A 19,972-nucleotide genomic window follows, 5' to 3' on the forward strand; every position below is an offset into this window, starting at 1 on the left:
TGTCTCTCTCTCTCTCAGGGTCAATGGGGAAGTGTTTCTGTCTCTCTCTCTCGGTGAATGCGGAAGTGTACCTGTCTCTGTCTTTCTGGGTGAATGTGGAAGTGTTTCTGTGTCTCTCTCGCTGGGTGAATGTGGAAGTGTTTCTGTGTCTCTCTCACTGGGTGAATGGGGAAGTATTTCTGTCTCTCTCTCTCTCAGGGTGAATGGGGAAGTGTTTCTGTCTCTCTCTCTCTCAGGGTGAATGGGGAAGTGTTTCTGTCTCTCTCTCTCGGTGAATGGGGAAGTGTACCTGTCTCTGTCTTTCTGGGTGAATGTGGAAGTGTTTCTGTGTCTCTCTCTCTGGGTGAATGGGGAAGTGTTTCTGTCTCTCTCTCTCTCTCTCTCTCTCTCTCTCTCTGGGTGAATGCAGACATGTTTCTGTCTCTAGCTCTCTCTGGGTGAATGGGGAAGTGTTTTTCTCTCTCTCTCTGGGTGAATGGGGAAGTGTTTCTGTCTCTCTCTCTCTCTGTGGGTGAATGGGGAAGTGTTTCTGTCTCTCTCTCTCTCTCTCTCTCTGGGTGAATTGGGAAGTGTTTCTGTCTCTCTCTCTCACTGGGTGAATGGGGAAGTGTTTCTGTCTCTCTCTCTCTCTCTCTCTGGGTGAATGGGGAAGTGTTTTTGTCTCTCTCTCTCTCTGGGTGAATGGGGAAGTGTTTCTGTCTCTCTCTCTCTCTCTCTCTCGGTGAATGGGGAAGTGTATCTGTCTCTGTCTTTCTGGGTGAATGTGGAAGTGTTTCTGTGTCTCTGTCTCTGGGTGAATGGGGAAGTGTTTCTGTGTCTCTCTCTTTCTCTGGGTGAATGCAGACATGTTTCTGTCTCTAGCTCTCTCTGGGTGAATGGGGAAGTGTTTTTCTCTCTCTCTCTCTCTCTGGGTGAATGGGGAAGTGTTTCCATCTCTCGCTCTCTGGGTGAATGGGGAAGTGTTTCTGTGTCTCTCTCTTTCTCTGGGTGAATGCAGACATGTTTCTGTCTCTAGCTCTCTCTGGGTGAATGGGGAAGTGTTTTTCTCTCTCTCTCTCTCTCTGGGTGAATGGGGAAGTGTTTCCATCTCTCGCTCTCTGGGTGAATGGGGAAGGGTTTTTCTCTCTCTCTCTGGGTGAATGGGGAGGTGTTTCTGTCTCTCTCTCTCTCAGGGTGAATGGGGAAGTGTTTCTGTCTCTCTCTCTCAGGGTGAATGGGGAAGTGTGTCTGTCTCTCTCTCTCGGTGAATGGGGAAGTGTACCTGTCTCTGTCTTTCTGGGTGAATGTGGAAGTGTTTCTGTGTCTCTCTCGCTGGGTGAATGGGGAAGAGTTTCTGTCTCTCTCTCTCTCTGGGTGAATGGGGAAGTGTTTCTGTCTCTCTCTGGGTGAATGGGGAAGTGTTTCTGTCTCTGTCTCTCTCTCTCTGGGTGAATGGGGAAGTGTATTTGTCCCTCTCTAGCTCTGGGTAAATGGGGAAGTGTTTCTGTCTCTCTCTCTGAATGAATGGGGAATTATTTCTCTCTCTCTCTCTCCTCTGGGTGAATGGGGAGGTGTTTCTGTGTCTCTCTCTCTGGGTGATTGGGGAAGTGTTTCTGTCTCTCTCTCTCTCTGGGTGAATGCAGACATGTTTCTGTCTCTAGCTCTCTCTGGGTGAATGCGGAAATGTTTTTCTCTCTGTCTCACTGAGTGAATGGGGAAGTGTTTCTGTCTCTCTCTCTCTCAGGGTGAATGGGGAAGTGTTTCTGTCTCTCTCTCTCTCAGGGTGAATGGGGAAGTGTTTCTGTCTCTCTCTCTCGGTGAATGGGGAAGTGTACCTGTCTCTGTCTTTCTGGGTGAATGTCGAAGTGTTTCTGTGTCTCTCTCACTGGGTGAATGGGGAAGTGTTTCTGTCTCTCTCTCTCTCAGGGTGAATGCGGAAGTGTTTCTGTCTCTCTCTCTCGGTGAATGGGGAAGTGTACCTGTCTCTGTCTTTCTGGGTGAATGTGGAAGTGTTTCTGTGTCTCTCTCTCTGGGTGAATGGGGAAGTGTTTCTGTCTCTCTCTCTCTCTCTCTCTCTGGGTGAATGCAGACATGTTTCTGTCTCTACCTCTCTCTGGGTGAATGGGGAAGTGTTTTTCTCTCTCTCTCTGGGTGAATGGGGAAGTGTTTCTGTCTCTCTCTCTCACTGGGTGAATGGGGAAGTGTTTCTGTCTCTCTCTCTCTCTCTCTCTCTGGGTGAATGGGGAAGTGTTTTTGTCTCTCTCACTCTCTCTGGGTGAATGCAGACATGTTTCTGTCTCTAGCTCTCTCTGGGTGAATGGGGAAGTGTTTCTGTCTCTCTCTCTCTCTCTCTCTCTGTCTCTCTCTGGGTGAATGCAGACATGTTTCTGTCTCTAGCTCTCTCTGGGTGAATGGGGAAGTGTTTTTCTCTCTCTCTGGGTGAATGGGGAAGTATTTCGGTCTCTCTCTCTCTCTCTGGGTGAATGGGGAAGTGTTTCTGTCTCTCTCTCTCACTGGGTGAATGGGGAAGTGTTTCTGTCTCTCTCTCTCTCTCTGGGTGAATGGGGAAGTGTTTTTGTCTCTCTCTCTCTCTGGGTGAATGGGGAAGTGTTTCTGTCTCTCTCTCTCTCTCTCTCTCTCTCTGGGTGAATGCAGACATGTTTCTGTCTCTAGCTCTCTCTGGGTGAATAGGGAAGTGTTTCTGTCTCTCTCTCTCTCTCTCTAGGTGAACGGGGAAGTATTTCTGTCTCTCTCTCTCTCAGGGTGAATGGGGAAGTGTTTCTGTCTCTCTCTCTCTCAGGGTCAATGGGGAAGTGTTTCTGTCTCTCTCTCTCGGTGAATGCGGAAGTGTACCTGTCTCTGTCTTTCTGGGTGAATGTGGAAGTGTTTCTGTGTCTCTCTCGCTGGGTGAATGTGGAAGTGTTTCTGTGTCTCTCTCACTGGGTGAATGGGGAAGTGTTTCTGTCTCTCTCTCTCTCAGGGTCAATGGGGAAGTGTTTCTGTCTCTCTCTCTCGGTGAATGGGGAAGTGTACCTGTCTCTGTCTTTCTGGGTGAATGTGGAAGTGTTTCTGTGTCTCTCTCTCTGGGTGAATGGGGAAGTGTTTTTCTCTCTCTCTCTCTCTGGGTGAATGGGGAAGTGTTTCCATCTCTCGCTCTCTGGGTGAATGGGGAAGGGTTTTTCTCTCTCTCTCTCTCTCTCTGGGTGAATGGGGAGGTGTTTCTGTCTCTCTCTCTCTCAGGGTGAATGGGGAAGTGTTTCTGTGTCTCTCTCACTAGGTGAATGGGGAAGTGTTTCTGTCTCTCTCTCTCTCTCTCTCTCTCTCTGGGTGAATGCAGACATGTTTCTGTCTCTAGCTCTCTCTGGGTGAATGGGGAAGTGTTTCTGTCTGTCTCTCTCTCTCTCTGGGTGAATGGGGAAGTTTTTCTGTCTCTCTCTCTCTCTCACTGGGTGAATGGGGAAGTATTTCTGTCTCTCTCTCTCTCAGGGTGAATGGGGAAGTGTTTCTGTCTCTCTCTCTCTCAGGGTCAATGGGGAAGTGTTTCTGTCTCTCTCTCTCGGTGAATGGGGTAGTGTACCTGTCTCTGTCTTTCTGCGTGAATGTGGAAGTGTTTCTGTGTCTCTCTCGCTGGGTGAATGTCGAAGTGTTTCTGTGTCTCTCTCACTGGGTGAATGGGGAAGTGTTTCTGTCTCTCTCTCTCTCAGGGTGAATGGGGAAGTGTTTCTGTCTCTCTCTCTCGGTGAATGGGGAAGTGTACCTGTCTCTGTCTTTCTGGGTGAATGGGGAAGTGTTTCTGTCTCTCTCTCTCTCTCTCTCTCTCTGGGTGAATGCAGACATGTTTCTGTCTCTACCTCTCTCTGGGTGAATGGGGAAGTGTTTTTCTCTCTCTCTCTGGGTGAATGGGGAAGTGTTTCTGTCTCTCTCTCTCACTGGGTGAATGGGGAAGTGTATCTGTCTCTGTCTTTCTGGGTGAATGTGGAAGTGTTTCTGTGTCTCTGTCTCTGGGTGAATGGGAAAGTGTTTCTGTGTCTCTCTCTTTCTCTGGGTGAATGCAGACATGTTTCTGTCTCTAGCTCTCTCTGGGTGAATGGGGAAGTGTTTTTCTCTCTCTCTCTGGGTGAATGGGGAAGTGTTTTTCTCTCTCTCTCTGGGTGAATGGGGAAGTATTTCTGTCTCTCTCTCTCTCTGGGTGAATGGGGAAGTGTTTCTGTCTCTCTCTCTCTCTCTCTCTCTGGGTGAATGGGGAAGTGTGTTTGTCTCTCTCTCTCTCTAGGTGAATGGGGAAGTGTTTCCGTCTCTCTCTCTCTCTCTCTCGGTGAATGGGGAAGTGTATCTGTCTCTGTCTTTCTTGGTGAATGTGGAAGTGTTTCTGTGTCTCTGTCTCTGGGTGAATGGGGAAGTGTTTCTGTGTCTCTCTCGTTCTCTGGGTGAATGCAGACATGTTTCTGTCTTAGCTCTCTCTGGGTGAATGGGGAAGTGTTTTTCTCTCTCTCTCTCTCTGGGTGAATGGGGAGGTGTTTCCATCTCTCGCTCTCTGGGTGAATGGGGAAGGGTTTTTCTCTCTCTCTCTCTCTCTGGGTGAATGGGGAGGTGTTTCTGTCTCTCTCTCTCTCAGGGTGAATGGGGAAGTGTTTCTGTCTCTCTCTCTCGGTGAATGGGGAAGTGTTTCTGTCTCTGTCTCTCTCTCTCTGGGTGAATGGGGAAGTGTATTTGTCCCTCTCTAGCTCTGGGTGAATGGGGAGGTGTTTCTGTCTCTCTCTCTGAGTGAATGGGGAATTATTTCTCTCTCTCTCTCTCCTTCTCTGGGTGAATGGGGAGGTGTTTCTGTGTCTCTCTCTCTCAGGGTGAATGGGGAAGTGTTTCTGTCTCTCTCTCTCTCTGGGTGAATGCAGACATGTTTCTGTATCTAGCTCTCTCTGGGTGAATGCGGAAATGTTTTTCTCTCTCTCACTGAGTGAATGGGGAAGTGTTTCTGTCTCTCTCTCTCTCTCTCTCTGGGTGAATGCAGACATGTTTCTGTCTCTCTCTATCTCTCTGGGTGAATGGGGAGGTGTTTCTGTCTCTCTCTCAGGGTGAATGGGGAAATGTTATTTTTCTCTCTGTGTGAATGGGGAAGTGTGTCTGTCTCTCTCTCTCTCTCTCTCTCTCTCTCGGTGAATGGGGAAGTGTATCTGTCTCTGTCTTTCTGGGTGAATGTGGAAGTGTTTCTGTGTCTCTGTCTCTGGGTGAATGGGAAAGTGTTTCTGTGTCTCTCTCGTTCTCTGGGTGAATGCAGACATGTTTCTGTCTTAGCTCTCTCTGGGTGAATGGGGAAGTGTTTTTCTCTCTCTCTCTCTCTGGGTGAATGGGGAGGTGTTTCCATCTCTCGCTCTCTGGGTGAATGGGGAAGGGTTTTTCTCTCTCTCTCTCTCTCTCTCTCTCTCTGGGTGAATGGGGAGGTGTTTCTGTCTCTCTCTCTCTCAGGGTGAATGGGGAAGTGTTTCTGTCTCTCTCTCTCAGGGTGAATGGGGAAGTGTGTCTGTCTCTCTCTCTCGGTGAATGGGGAAGTGTACCTGTCTCTGTCTTTCTGGGTGAATGTGGAAGTGTTTCTGTGTCTCTCTCGCTGGGTGAATGGGGAAGAGTTTCTGTCTCTCTCTCTCTCTGGGTGAATGGGGAAGTGTTTCTGTCTCTCTCTGGGTGAATGGGGAAGTGTTTCTGTCTCTGTCTCTCTCTCTCTGGGTGAATGGGGAAGTGTATTTGTCCCTCTCTAGCTCTGGGTAAATGGGGAAGTGTTTCTGTCTCTTTCTCTCTCTCTCTCTCTCTCTCTCTCTCTCTGGGTGAATGCAGACATGTTTCTGTCTCTAGCTCTCTCTGGGTGAATGGGGAAGTGTTTTTCTCTCTCTCTCTGGGTGAATGGGGAAGTGTTTCCATCTCTCGCTCTCTGGGTGAATGGGGAAGTGTTTCTGTCTCTCTCTCTCTCTCCCTCCCTCTCTCTCTCTCTGGGTGAATGCAGACATGTTTCTGACTCTAGCTCTCTCTGGGTGAATGGGGAAGTGTTTCTGTCTCTCTCTCTCACTGGGTGAATGGGGAAGTGTTTCTGTCTCTCTCTCTCTCTCTGGGTGAATGGGGAAGTGTTTTTGTCTCTCTCTCTCTCTGGGTGAATGGGGAAGTGTTTCTGTCTCTCTCTCTCTCTCTCTCGGTGAATGGGGAAGTGTATCTGTCTCTGTCTTTCTGGGTGAATGTGGAAGTGTTTCTGTGACTCTGTCTCTGGGTGAATGGGGAAGTGTTTCTGTGTCTCTCTCTTTCTCTGGGTGAATGCAGACATGTTTCTGTCTCTTGCTCTCTCTGGGTGAATGGGGAAGTGTTTTTCTCTCTCTCTCTGGGTGAATGGGGAAGTGTTTCTGTCTCTCCCTCTCTCTCTCTCTGGGTGAATGGGGAAGTGTTTCTGTCTCTCTCTCTCACTGGGTGAATGGGGAAGTGTTTCTGTCTCTCTCTCTCTCTCTCTGGATGAATGGGGAAGTGTTTCTGTCTCTCTCTCTCTCTCTCTCTCTCTCGGTGAATGGGGAAGTGTATCTGTCTCTGTCTTTCTGGGTGAATGTGGAAGTGTTTCTGTGTCTCTGTCTCTGGGTGAATGTGGAAGTGTTTCTGTGTCTCTCTCTTTCTCTGGGTGAATGCAGACATGTTTCTGTCTCTAGCACTCTCTGGGTGAATGGGGAAGTGTTTTTCTCTCTCTCTCTCTCTCTGGGTGAATGGGGAAGTGTTTCCATCTCTCGCTCTCTGGGTGAATGGGGAAGGGTTTTTCTCTCTCTCTCTGGGTGAATGGGGAGGTGTTTCTGTCTCTCTCTCTCTGGGTGAATGGGGAAGTGTTTCTGTCTCTCTCTCTCTGGGTGAATGCGGAAATGTTTTTCTCTCTCTCTCACTGAGTGAATGGGGAAGTGTTTCTGTCTCTCTCTCTCTCTCTCTCTCTGGGTGAATGCAGACATGTTTCTGTCTCTAGCTCTCTCTGGGTGAATGGGGAAGTGTTTCTGTCTCTCTCTCTCTCTGGGTGAATGCAGACATGTTTCTGTCTCTAGCTCTCTCTGGGTGAATGGGGAAGTTTTTTTTTCTCTCTCTCTGGGTGAATGGGGAAGTGTTTCTGTCTCTCTCTCTCTCTCTCTCTCTGGGTGAATGCAGACATGTTTCTGTCTCTAGCTCTCTCTGGGTGAATGGGGAAGTGTTTCTGTCTCTCTCTCTCTCTCTCTCTCTCTCTGGGTGAATGGGGAAGTTTTTCTGTCTCTCTCTCTCTCTCTCTCACTGGGTGAATGGGGAAGTGTTTCTGTCTCTCTCTCTCTCTCTGGGTGAACGGGGAAGTATTTCTGTCTCTCTCTCTCTCAGGGTGAATGGGGAAGTGTTTCTGTCTCTCTCTCTCTCAGGGTGAATGGGGAAGTGTTTCTGTCTCTCTCTCTCGGTGAATGGGGAAGTGTTTCTGTCTCTGTCTTTCTGGGTGAATGTGGAAGTGTTTCTGTGTCTCTCTCGCTGGGTGAATGTGGAAGTGTTTCTGTGTCTCTCTCACTGGGTGAATGGGGAAGTGTTTCTGTCTCTCTCTCTCAGGGTGAATGGGGAAGTGTTTCTGTCTCTCTCTCTCGGTGAATGGGGAAGTGTACCTGTCTCTGTCTTTCTGGGTGAATGTGGAAGTGTTTCTGTGTCTCTCTCTCTGGGTGAATGGGGAAGTGTTTCTGTCTCTCTCTCTCTCTCTCTCTCTCTCTCTGGGTGAATGCAGACATGTTTCTGTCTCTAGCTCTCTCTGGGTGAATGGGGAAGTGTTTTTCTCTCTCTCTCTGGGTGAATGGGGAAGTGTTTCTGTCTCTCTCTCTCTCTCTCTCTCTCTCTCTCTGTGGGTGAATGGGGAAGTGTTTCTGTCTCTCTCTCTCTCTCTCACTGGGTGAATGGGGAAGTGTTTCTGTCTCTCTCTCTCTCTCTCTCTCTGGGTGAATGGGGAAGTGTTTTTGTCTCTCTCCCTCTCTGGGTGAATGGGGAAGTGTTTCTGTCTCTCTCTCTCTCTCGGTGAATGGGGAAGTGTATCTGTCTCTGTCTTTCTGGGTGAATGGGGAAGTGTTTCTGTGTCTCTCTCTTTCTCTGGGTGAATGCAGACATGTTTCTGTCTCTAGCTCTCTCTGGGTGAATGGGAAGTGTTTTTCTCTCTCTCTCTCTCTGGGTGAATGGGGAAGTGTTTCCATCTCTCGCTCTCTGGGTGAATGGGGAAGGGTTTTTCTCTCTCTCTCTCTCTCTCTCTGGGTGAATGGGGAAGTGTTTCCATCTCTCGCTCTCTGGGTGAATGGGGAAGGGTTTTTCTCTCTCTCTCTCTCTCTCTGGGTGAATGGGGAGGTGTTTCTGTCTCTCTCTCTCTCAGGGTGAATGGGGAAGTGTTTCTGTGTCTCTCTCACTGGGTGAATGGGGAAGTGTTTCTGTCTCTCTCTCTCTCTCTCTGGGTGAATGCAGACATGTTTCTGACTCTAGCTCTCTCTGGGTGAATGGGGAAGTGTTTCTGTCTCTCTCTCTCTCTGGGTGAATGGGGAAGTATTTCTGTCTCTCTCTCTCTCAGGGTGAATGGGGAAGTGTTTCTGTCTCTCTCTCTCGGTGAATGGGGAAGTGTACCTGTCTCTGTCTTTCTGGGTGAATGTGGAAGTGTTTCTGTGTCTCTCTCGCTGGGTGAATGGGGAAGTGTTTCTGTCTCTCTCACTGGGTGAATGGGGAAGTGTTTCTGTCTCTCTCTCTCTCAGGGTGAATGGGGAAGTGTTTCTGTCTCTCTCTCTCGGTGAATGGGGAAGTGTACCTGTCTCTGTCTTTCTGGGTGAATGTGGAAGTGTTTCTGTGTCTCTCTCTCTGGGTGAATGGGGAAGTGTTTCTGTCTCTCTCTCTCTCTCTCTCTCTGGGTGAATGCAGACATGTTTCTGTCTCTACCTCTCTCTGGGTGAATGGGGAAGTGTTTTTCTCTCTCTCTCTGGGTGAATGGGGAAGTGTTTCTGTCTCTCTCTCTCACTGGGTGAATGGGGAAGTGTTTCTGTCTCTCTCTCTCTCTCTCTGGGTGAATGGGGAAGTGTTTCTGTCTCTCTCACTCTCTCTGGGTGAATGCAGACATGTTTCTGTCTGTAGCTCTCTCTCGGTGAATGGGGAAGTGTACCTGTCTCTGTCTTTCTGGGTGAATGTGGAAGTGTTTCTGTGTCTCTCTCGCTGGGTGAATGTGGAAGTGTTTCTGTGTCTCTCTCACTGGGTGAATGGGGAAGTGTTTCTGTCTCTCTCTCTCTCAGGGTGAATGGGGAAGTGTTTCTGTCTCTCTCTCTTGGTGAATGGGGAAGTGTACCTGTCTCTGTCTTTCTGGGTGAATGTGGAAGTGTTTCTGTGTCTCTCTCTCTGGGTGAATGGGGAAGTGTTTCTGTCTCTCTCTCTCTCTCTCTGGGTGAATGGGGAAGTGTTTCTGTCACTCTCTCTCTGGGTGAATGTGGAAGTGTTTCTGTCTCTCTCTCACTGAGTGAATGGGGAAGTGTTTCTGTCTCTCTCTCTCACTGAGTGAATGGGGAAGTGTTTCTGTGTCTCTCTCACGGTGAATGGGGAAGTGTTTCTGCCTCTCTCTCTCACTGGGTGAATGGGGAACTGTTTCTGTCTCTCTCTCTCTCTCTGGGTGAATGGGGAAGTATTTCTGTCTCTCTCTCTCTCTCTCTCTCTGGGTGAATGCAGACATGTTTCTGTCTCTGTCTCTCTCTGGGTGAATGGGGAAGTGTTTCTGTCTGGATTAGTGGTGCTGGAAGAGCACAGCAGTTCAGGCAGCATCCAACGAGCAGCGAAATCGACATTTCGGGCAAAAGCCCTTCATCAATATTGTATCCGTTGCTCCCGATGTGGTCTCCTCTACATTGGGGAGACTGGGCGCCTCCTAGCAGAGCGCTTTAGGGAACATCTCCGAGACACCCGCACCAATCAACCAAACCGCCCCATGGCCCAACATTTCAACTCCCCCTCCCACTCTGCCGAGGACATGGAGGTCCTGGGCCTCCTTCACCGCCGCTCCCTCACCACCAGACGCCTGGAGGAAGAACGCCTCATCTTCCGCCTCGGAACACTTCAACCCCAGGGCATCAATGTGGACTTCAACAGCTTCCTCATTTCCCCTTCCCCCACCTCATCCTAGTTTCAAACTTCCAGCTCAGTTACTGTCTCCTTGACTTGTCCGACCTGCCTATCTTCTTTTCCACCTATCCACTCCACCCTCTCCTCCTTGACCTTCATCTCCTCCCCCACTCACCCATTGTACTCTATGCTACACTCTCCCCACCCCCACCCTCCTCTAGCTTATCTCTCCATGCTTCAGGCTCACTGCCTTTATTCCTGATGCAGGGCTTTTGCCCGAAACGTCGATTTCGCTGCTCGTTGCATGCTGCGTGAACTGCTGTGCTCTTCCAGCACCACTAATCCAGTATTTGGTTTTCAGCATCTGCAGTCATTGTTTTTACCTAAGTGTTTCTGTCTGTCTCTCTCTCTCTCTCTGGGTGAATGGTGAAGTGTTTCTGTCTCTCTCTCTGGGTGAATGGGGAACTATTTCTGTCTCTCTCCCTCTCTCTCTCTCTCCTTCTCTGGATGAATGGGGAGGTGTTTCTGTCTCTCTTTCTCTCTGTCTTGGTGAATGGGGAAGTGTTTCTGTGTCTCTCTCGCTGGGTGAATAGGGAAGTGTTTCTGACTCTCTCTCTGTCGGTGAATGCAGACATGTTTCTGTCTCTAGCTCTCTCTGGGTGAATGCGGAAGTGTTTTTCTCTCTCTCTCTGGGTGAATGGGGAAGTGTTTCTGTCTCTCTCTCTCTGGGTAAATAGGGAACTATTGTTGTCTCTCTCCATCTCTCTCTGGGTGAATGGTGAAGTATTTCTGTCTCTCTCTCTCTCTCTCTGGGTGAATGGGGAAGTGTTTCTGTCTCTCTTTCTGGGTGAATGGGGAAGTATTTCTGTCTGTCGGTCTGTCTCTCTCTCTCTGGGTGAATGGGGAAGTATTTCTCTCTCTGGGTGAACGGGGAAGTATTTCTCTCTCTCTATCTCTGTCTGTCTGAGTGAATGGGGAAATGTTTATGTCTCTCTCTCTCTCTGGGTGAATGGGGAAGTGTTCCTGTCTCTCTCTCTCTCTCTCTATCTCTGGGTGAATGGGCAAGTGTTTCTGTCTCTCTGTCTGGGTGAATGCGGAAGTGTTTCTGTGTGTCTCTCTGGGTGAATGGGGTAGTGTTTCTCTCTCTGGATGAATGGGGAACTGCTTGTGTCACTCTCTCTCTCTCTGGGTGAATCGGGAAGTGTTTCTGTCTTTCTCTCTCTGTCTCTGGGTGAATGGGGAAATGGTTTTTTCTCTCTCTGTGTGAATGGGGAAGTGTTTCTGTCTCTCTCTCAGGGTGAATGCGGAAGTGTTTCTGTTTTTCTCTCTCTCTCTGGGTGAATGGGGAAGTGTTTCTCTCTCTCTCTCTGGGTGAATGGGGAAGTGTTTCTCTCTCCCTCTCTGGGTGAATGGGGAAGTGGTTGTGTGTCTCTCTCTCTCTGGGTGAATGCGGAAGTGTTTCTGTTTTTCTCTCTCTCTCTCTGAATGAATGGGGAAGTGTGTCTGTCTCTCTCTCTCTGTCTCTGGGTGAATGGAGAAATGCTTTTTTTTCTCTCTGGGTGAATGGGGAAGTGTTTCTCTCTCCCTCTCTGGGTGAATGGGGAAGTAGTTGTGTGTGTCTCTCTCTGGGTGAATGGGGAAGCGTTTGTGTCTCTCTCTGTATCTCTGGGTGAATGGGGAAGTGTTTGTGTCTCTCTCTGTATCTCTGGGTGAATGGGGACGTATTTCTGTCTCTCTCTCTCTCTGGGTGAATGGGGAAGTGTTTCTGTCTCTCTCTGAGTGAATGGGTAAGTATTTCTGTCTCTCTCTCTCTGGCTGAATGGGGAAGTGTTTCTGTCTCTCTCTCTCTCTCTGGGTGAATGGGGAAGTGTTTCTGTCTCTCTCTGGGTGAATGGGGAACTATTTCTGTCTCTCTCCCTCTCTCTCTCTCTCCTTCTCTGGATGAATGGGGTGGTGTTTCTGTCTCTCTTTCTCTCTGTCTTGGTGAATGGGCAAGTGTTTCTGTATCTCTCTCGCTGGGTGAATAGGGAAGTGTTTCTGTCTCTCTCTCTCTCTGGGTGAATGCAGACATGTTTCTGTCTCTAGCTCTCTCTGGGTGAATGCGGAAGTGTTTTTCTCTCTCTCTCTGGGTGAATGGGGAAGTGTTTCTGTCTCTCTCTCTCTGGGTAAATGGGGAACTATTGTTGTCTCTCTCCATCTCTCTCTGGGTGAATGGTGAAGTATTTCTGTCTCTCTCTCTCTCTCTCTCTGGGTGAATGGGGAAGTGTTTCTGTCTCTCTCTCTCTGGGTAAATGGGGAACTATTGTTGTCTCTCTCCATCTCTCTCTGGGTGAATGGCGAAGTATTTCTGTCTCTCTCTCTCTCTCTCTCTCTGGGTGAATGGGGAAGTGTTTCTGTCTCTCTCTCAGGGTGAATGCGGAAGTGTTTCTGTTTTTCTTTCTCTCTCTGGGTGAATGGGGAAGTGTTTCTCTCTCCCTCTCTGGGTGAATGGGGAAGTGTTTCTCTCTCCCTCTCTGGGTGAATGGGGAAGTGTTTCTGTCTCTCTCAGGGTGAATGGGGAAGTGTTTCTGTCTCTGTCTCTGGGTGAATGGGGAAGTGTTTCTGTCTCTGTCTCTGGGTGAATGGGGAAGTGGTTGTGTCTCTCTCTCTCAGGGTGAATGGGGAAGTGGTTGTGTCTCTCTCTCTCAGGGTGAATGGGGAAGTGTTTCTGTCTCTCTCTCTGGGTTAATGGGGAAGTGTTTCTGTCTCTCTCTCTCTCAGGGTGAATGGGGAAGTGGTTGTGTCTCTCTCTCAGGGTGAATGCGGAAGTGTTTCTGTCTCTCCCTCTGGGTGAATGAGGAAGTGGTTGTGTGTCTCTCTCTCTGGGTGAATGCGGAAGTGTTTCTGTCTCTCTCTCTGGGTGAATGCGGAAGTGTTTCTGTCTCTCTCTCTGGGTGAATGAGGAAGTGGTTGTGTGTCTCTCTCTCTGGGTGAATGCGGAAGTGTTTCTGTTTTTCTCTCTCTCTCTCTCTGGGTGAATGGGGAAGTGTTTCTGTCTCTCTCTGAATGAATGGGGAAGTGTGTCTGTCTCTCTCTCTCTGTCTCTGGGTGAATGGAGAAATGCTTTTTTTTCTCTCTGTGTGAATGGGGAAATGTTTCTGTCTTTCTCTCTCTCTCTGGGTGAATGGGGAAGTGTTTCTCTCTCCCTCTCTGGGTGAATGGGGAAGTAGTTGTGTGTGTCTCTCTCTGGGTGAATGGGGAAGCGTTTGTGTCTCTCTCTGTATCTCTGGGTGAATGGGGACGTATTTCTGTCTCTCTCTCTCTCTGGGTGAATGGGGAAGTGTTTCTGTCTCTCTCTGAGTGAATGGGTAAGTATTTCTGTCTCTCTCTCTCTCTGGCTGAATGGGGAAGTGTTTCTGTCTCTCTCAGGGTGAATGGGGAAGTGTTTCTGTCTCTGTCTCTGGGTGAATGGGGAAGTGGTTGTGTCTCTCTCTCTCTGGGTGAATGCGGAAGTGTTTCTGTCTCTGTCTCTGGGTGAATGGGGAAGTGGTTGTGTCTCTCTCCCAGGGTGAATGGGGAAGTGTTTCTGTCTCTGTCTCTGGGTGAATGGGGAAGTGGTTGTTTCTCTCTCTCTCAGGGTGAATGCGGAAGTGTTTCTGTTTTTCTCTCTCTCTCTCTCTGGGTGAATGGGGAAGTGTTTCTGTCTCTCTCTGGGTGAATGGGGAAGTGTTTCTGTCTCTCTCTGGATGAATGGGGAAGTGTGTCTGTCTCTCTCTCTCTGTCTCTGGGTGAATGGAGAAATGCTTTTTTTTCTCTCTGTGTGAATGGGGAAATGTTTCTGTCTTTCTCTCTCTCTCTCTGGATGAATGGGGAAGTGTTTCTCTCTCCCTCTCTGGGTGAATGGGGAAGTAGTTGTGTGTGTGTCTCTCTCTGGGTGAATGGGGAAGCGTTTGTGTCTCTCTCTGTATCTCTGGGTGAATGGGGAAGTGTTTCTGTCTCTCTCTGAGTGAATGGGGAAGTGTTTCTGTCTCTCTCTCTCTGGGTAAATGGGGAACTATTGTTGTCTCTCTCCATCTCTCTCTGGGTGAATGGTGAAGTATTTCTGTCTCTCTCTCTCTCTCTCTCTGGGTGAATGGGGAAGTGTTTCTGTCTCTCTCTCTCTGGGTAAATGGGGAACTATTGTTGTCTCTCTCCATCTCTCTCTGGGTGAATGGCGAAGTATTTCTGTCTCTCTCTCTCTCTCTCTCTCTGGGTGAATGGGGAAGTGTTTCTGTCTCTCTCTCAGGGTGAATGCGGAAGTGTTTCTGTTTTTCTTTCTCTCTCTGGGTGAATGGGGAAGTGTTTCTCTCTCCCTCTCTGGGTGAATGGGGAAGTGTTTCTCTCTCCCTCTCTGGGTGAATGGGGAAGTGTTTCTGTCTCTCTCAGGGTGAATGGGGAAGTGTTTCTGTCTCTGTCTCTGGGTGAATGGGGAAGTGTTTCTGTCTCTGTCTCTGGGTGAATGGGGAAGTGGTTGTGTCTCTCTCTCTCAGGGTGAATGGGGAAGTGGTTGTGTCTCTCTCTCTCAGGGTGAATGGGGAAGTGTTTCTGTCTCTCTCTCTGGGTTAATGGGGAAGTGTTTCTGTCTCTCTCTCTCTCAGGGTGAATGGGGAAGTGGTTGTGTCTCTCTCTCAGGGTGAATGCGGAAGTGTTTCTGTCTCTCCCTCTGGGTGAATGAGGAAGTGGTTGTGTGTCTCTCTCTCTGGGTGAATGCGGAAGTGTTTCTGTCTCTCTCTCTGGGTGAATGAGGAAGTGGTTGTGTGTCTCTCTCTCTGGGTGAATGCGGAAGTGTTTCTGTTTTTCTCTCTCTCTCTCTCTGGGTGAATGGGGAAGTGTTTCTGTCTCTCTCTGAATGAATGGGGAAGTGTGTCTGTCTCTCTCTCTCTGTCTCTGGGTGAATGGAGAAATGCTTTTTTTTCTCTCTGTGTGAATGGGGAAATGTTTCTGTCTTTCTCTCTCTCTCTGGGTGAATGGGGAAGTGTTTCTCTCTCCCTCTCTGGGTGAATGGGGAAGTAGTTGTGTGTGTCTCTCTCTGGGTGAATGGGGAAGCGTTTGTGTCTCTCTCTGTATCTCTGGGTGAATGGGGACGTATTTCTGTCTCTCTCTCTCTCTGGGTGAATGGGGAAGTGTTTCTGTCTCTCTCTGAGTGAATGGGTAAGTATTTCTGTCTCTCTCTCTCTCTGGCTGAATGGGGAAGTGTTTCTGTCTCTCTCAGGGTGAATGGGGAAGTGTTTCTGTCTCTGTCTCTGGGTGAATGGGGAAGTGGTTGTGTCTCTCTCTCTCTGGGTGAATGCGGAAGTGTTTCTGTCTCTGTCTCTGGGTGAATGGGGAAGTGGTTGTGTCTCTCTCCCAGGGTGAATGGGGAAGTGTTTCTGTCTCTGTCTCTGGGTGAATGGGGAAGTGGTTGTTTCTCTCTCTCTCAGGGTGAATGCGGAAGTGTTTCTGTTTTTCTCTCTCTCTCTCTCTGGGTGAATGGGGAAGTGTTTCTGTCTCTCTCTGGGTGAATGGGGAAGTGTTTCTGTCTCTCTCTGGATGAATGGGGAAGTGTGTCTGTCTCTCTCTCTCTGTCTCTGGGTGAATGGAGAAATGCTTTTTTTTCTCTCTGTGTGAATGGGGAAATGTTTCTGTCTTTCTCTCTCTCTCTCTGGATGAATGGGGAAGTGTTTCTCTCTCCCTCTCTGGGTGAATGGGGAAGTAGTTGTGTGTGTGTCTCTCTCTGGGTGAATGGGGAAGCGTTTGTGTCTCTCTCTGTATCTCTGGGTGAATGGGGAAGTGTTTCTGTCTCTCTCTGAGTGAATGGGGAAGTGTTTCTGTCTATATCTCACTGGGTGAATGGGGAAGTGTTTTCGTCTCTCTCTCTCTCTCTCTCACTGGGTAAATGGGGAAGTGTTTCTGTCTCTCTGAGTGAATGGGGAAATGTTTCTGTCTATATCTCACTGGGTGAATGGGGAAGTGTTTTTGTCTCTCTCTCTCTCTCTCTCACTGGGTGAATGGGGAAGTGTTTCTGTCTCTCTCTGAGTGAATGGGGAAGTGTTTCTGTCTATATCTCACTGGGTGAATGGGGAAGTGTTTTTGTCTCTCTCTCTCTCTCTCTCTCTCTCTCACTGGGTGAATGGGGAAGTGTTTCTGTCTCTCTCTGAGTGAATGGGGAAGTGTTTCTGTCTATATCTCACTGGGTGAATGGGGAAGTGTTTTTGTCTCTCTCTCTCTCTCTCTCACTGGGTGAATGGGGAAGTGTTTCTGTTTTTGTCTGTCTGTCTCTGGGTGAAGATGGAACTGTTTTCCCCTCCTTTCTTGGCCCTCTGTGGCTGATTTGTGGAAATGTCTCTGTGAGTGAACAGGCATCTGCTTCCTCTCATGTTTCCCTCTCTTTCCTCCATGTGATGTGTAAGGAAATCTCTTTGTATCTCTCTTGCTCTGTGTTAAGAAATAAGGACTGTTTTCCTTTCTCTGCCTGGGTGAATTCGCGTCTGTTCTCTCGAGATGAGTGGGAATGCTTTCTTTCTTTGGATGCCTGACAATTTTATTTTTCTCTGTCCATTTTCAAATTTAATACTTGTCACTAAATTGTGGCCAATTTCTGACGTAAAGCAATTTAACGAATGAAATGTAAGAAGCAGAGAGCAGAATTTAAAGGCAATTTTAAAAACATGAGAATTATGGCAATGCAACTTTCTTTTGAAGAACGCGACATAGACTGATTGCAGCTCAAGAGTACATAGTTGTATCCCTGGAATAAACCCTGAAACAATCTCATGGAAAACCTTCCCCTCACTCGAATGAAAAGCTTACTTTGGGAAGTGTTCATCAGATTGTCAGGACATTGTCGACCTCTTTATAGCCAGGTTAGTACCTTTTGGAAGATTGTTATTTTAGCAACTGTCACAGCAAATCTGCACAAACAATAGTGTGAAAAGTGGCTGGCTTTTATGGAAGAGGTTAAGGGACGAAGATGAGACTTCAGGCCAAAGTGGTCATGGTTTAGAAGTGACCTGTAGAATGAAAGGGGAGTGGTCAGCTCTCTAGCTGAGCAGTTTAGTTCAGTCCAGAACTGGTTGGGAGTTCAACAGTGAGCTGTGTGGAAACTCTCTCTCTCCTTCTAACTTCAACCTGTAAACATGTGTCCCATTTATACTGGTTTTTAAAGGGAGTTTGCTCATTGGGACTGTTGTATGTATTTGGAACTGCACACTTAAGTCTAGTTTGGATAGACTGAGTTCTGTAGGGATTCTTTATTTTGTTCTTTGTGTTTCATTGTGTAATTTTGTGAATAAAGTTGTTTGTCTGTTTTAAACCTGGTAGTTAACCTCGCTAACTTACTCCGGGTAATTTTCACTGTACACTTACTGATACAAATTGTAACGTTATGGTCTGGGCTGCCTGCTTAAGGATGTTTTGAGTGGTCTGGCCAAGTCCATAACAAAGGTCAGGGATGGTTTTACATCTCAAATGGCAGCAACTTTGAAAATGTCATGATAACTTTGTACTAGATTGAAATTTCAGCCTAGAAATTGTGGTATTGGGCTTAAATCCACAATCCCTGATTCTGAAGTTCGAGTGATGCCAACTAATGGCAGGTTGACGCTTATATGAACTGGAAATGATGGGGTTTGGCAAATTATAGCATAAGAGAAGCGAAAACCTCTGTTGCTCAGACAGTGATTATGTCCATTAAGGATATGTTTACATTACAGGGTGTCAAACAAGAAAGGGTGAAGCAAGGCTGATGTTAGCAGAGGGTGAGCAGTAGAATCACACAACTGGATTGGTTTTGAGGCTCATGGTGAGGCCTGTCACAAATACATATCAGTGACTGCCAGTTAGGAGGTAGTCACAAGATCAATCTTCATACCACTTACCAGCATTTCTTTAAAATGATCAGCAAAATGATGCCTTTACATAGCAAGGAGAAACAGAATCCTTTGTGATCTTGAAGTGTGTTGATTGAATCTCCTTGCTCTACGGTACCAGCACTGTATCCACCCGAGGTCTACATGATGAAAGGTGTCTCCTGCTGATGCTTGTTACAATTCAGAGATTGAACGTGTTGGGAGATTCTCAGCTGTGTGTGGTCTTCTCCACAAGAATACAACTTTTCCAATGTCTGTATCCAGCAAAGGTACCACCCCAGAAATCACATCCATCAGAAACCCCTTTGTGTATCCCCCCAGATGACTGATAGATATTCAACATTGAACCAATCAACAGGCACAGGTCGCCCTGTTACAAAACCACATCCCAATCTTGCACTTGCTCTTTGGATATCCTTGTTTCAGAAATTAATTGATTGTCGACACACCAGTATTTATCTCCCATCAACAAATAAATCTTGTAGTTTTTCCAAGTGATTGCAGCATTGAAGTTTTGGTGGAGATCTAGTGAAGAGGGTCTTTGGAAAACAGAGGCTGTTGCAGTGGTTTCCATCCCATTGCCAGTAACCATCACCCTACAGAAAACAAATGACCTATTTAATTATTGTATCTGATTCCCTTTTGAAAGTTCCGATTGAAACTGCTTCCAACACCTTTTCAGGCAGTGCATTCCCGATGACATCAAAGCCAAAGAAATTTCCTCAACATTCCCTCTGGTTCTGCTGATAGTTTCCAACCCGTGTCGCTCTGGTTACTGACTCTCTTGTCATTAGAAATAGTTCCTCCTTGTTTACTCTACCTAAACCCCTCATGATTTTGAATGCCTCTAATAAATTTCCCCTTAAGCTTCTCTATTCTAAGGAGAATATTCCCAGTTTCTCCAATCTTCATACATTAACTGAAGTCCCACATCCCTGGTACTGTTCTGATGAATCTCTGCAATTTGACATCCTTCATTAGCATAACATATTGTACTCTTTACCTTCTGATGAAAGATGTGTGCATTATTTTTATTAATGTTTTATTTGTTTGGATTTCAAACTGGTGGTATATGGGAGATGGGTAAAATTTGTGAAAGGGGGTAAAAATTAACAAGGTCGATGTTTCTGGAACCATGATTTAAAATCCATATGTGTCAGAGAGCAACTGGCTGCAAGGTGTCTCACAGTATGAATGGAAATTTGTTTCTACTGTGGAGGTTTATGACAGGAGAGAGAAAACATTCAGCCATTAGCTGTACCAGCATCTAGAATGAACAGGACTTTTTTTTATCAATTTAGTTCAAAAACGTTTGTGATCAGTTCAAAGGACACCTGACAAGTCAAATGGAGCTACACTGTCTCCTCAAAATGAAGATTGTTCAGAGCAGTTAAGGAAATAAATTACCTTTGTGAAAGCGTGTAGTTGTGAAACTTCCAGTCCAGGAGAGTCTGGTTAGAAATCTGCATCGGTTATTCAGAGTTGATAAAGACATCAGTTGTGTGAGTAATCAAGGAATAGGCTTCATAACTCACAGGACAAAAACTAAGAAGAGGCAGTTAGATCAAGATGTTACAGAGTAAGAACATTTCTCAGGATTTTCATTAACTGTAAAGTAATGGTGTTGGGGAATAGATGGCAATTTTGTTTGCTGTGTGTCTTGAAATCTTTCCAATGGTTAAATTTAGATAGCTTTGTTTCTTTTCTTTTATCCTGATTTATTTTGTATAATAACTTCTGTTTGATTATTAAGCACATAAGGCTGTGGGTTTGGTTTTATGTTTCAGTGAAAGCCTGCCATGTTAAAATGAAAGTATACAAAATATGCTCTACCAAGCCAGATTTCAGTCTGGGATCTGACTTGTCCAGTGGTAACATCAGCTGGGATTAGAACCACCACTGTTTATGAGCCAAGATCCTATATACTTTTTTTTAAGTGTCCTCATCAATTGTCCTTCACCTTCAAAAATTTAAGTGCATGAACCTTCTGGTCTCTTTCTTACTTCGTCCCCTTTAAAACTATACAATTACTTTATATCGCCTCT

At 47.2% G+C, this 19,972-nt stretch overlaps 1 long non-coding RNA gene across 1 annotated transcript in view; it reads right to left on the reverse strand.

Annotated features, from left to right (window-relative positions):
• Nucleotides 1–19,434, reverse strand: part of LOC140471335 (uncharacterized) — a 57,905-nt gene extending 38,471 nt beyond the window's left edge. The window contains exons 1-2 of the long non-coding RNA XR_011956974.1: nucleotides 19,335–19,434; nucleotides 17,937–18,523 (exon numbers count right to left, since the gene is read on the reverse strand). This is a non-coding gene — a long non-coding RNA (uncharacterized lncRNA). The remainder of the gene's footprint in view (nucleotides 1–17,936; nucleotides 18,524–19,334) is intronic.
• Nucleotides 19,435–19,972: the final 538 nt, after the last annotated feature.

This window comes from Chiloscyllium punctatum, chromosome X (assembly GCF_047496795.1).
Source record: "Chiloscyllium punctatum isolate Juve2018m chromosome X, sChiPun1.3, whole genome shotgun sequence".
NCBI lineage: Eukaryota > Metazoa > Chordata > Chondrichthyes > Orectolobiformes > Hemiscylliidae > Chiloscyllium > Chiloscyllium punctatum.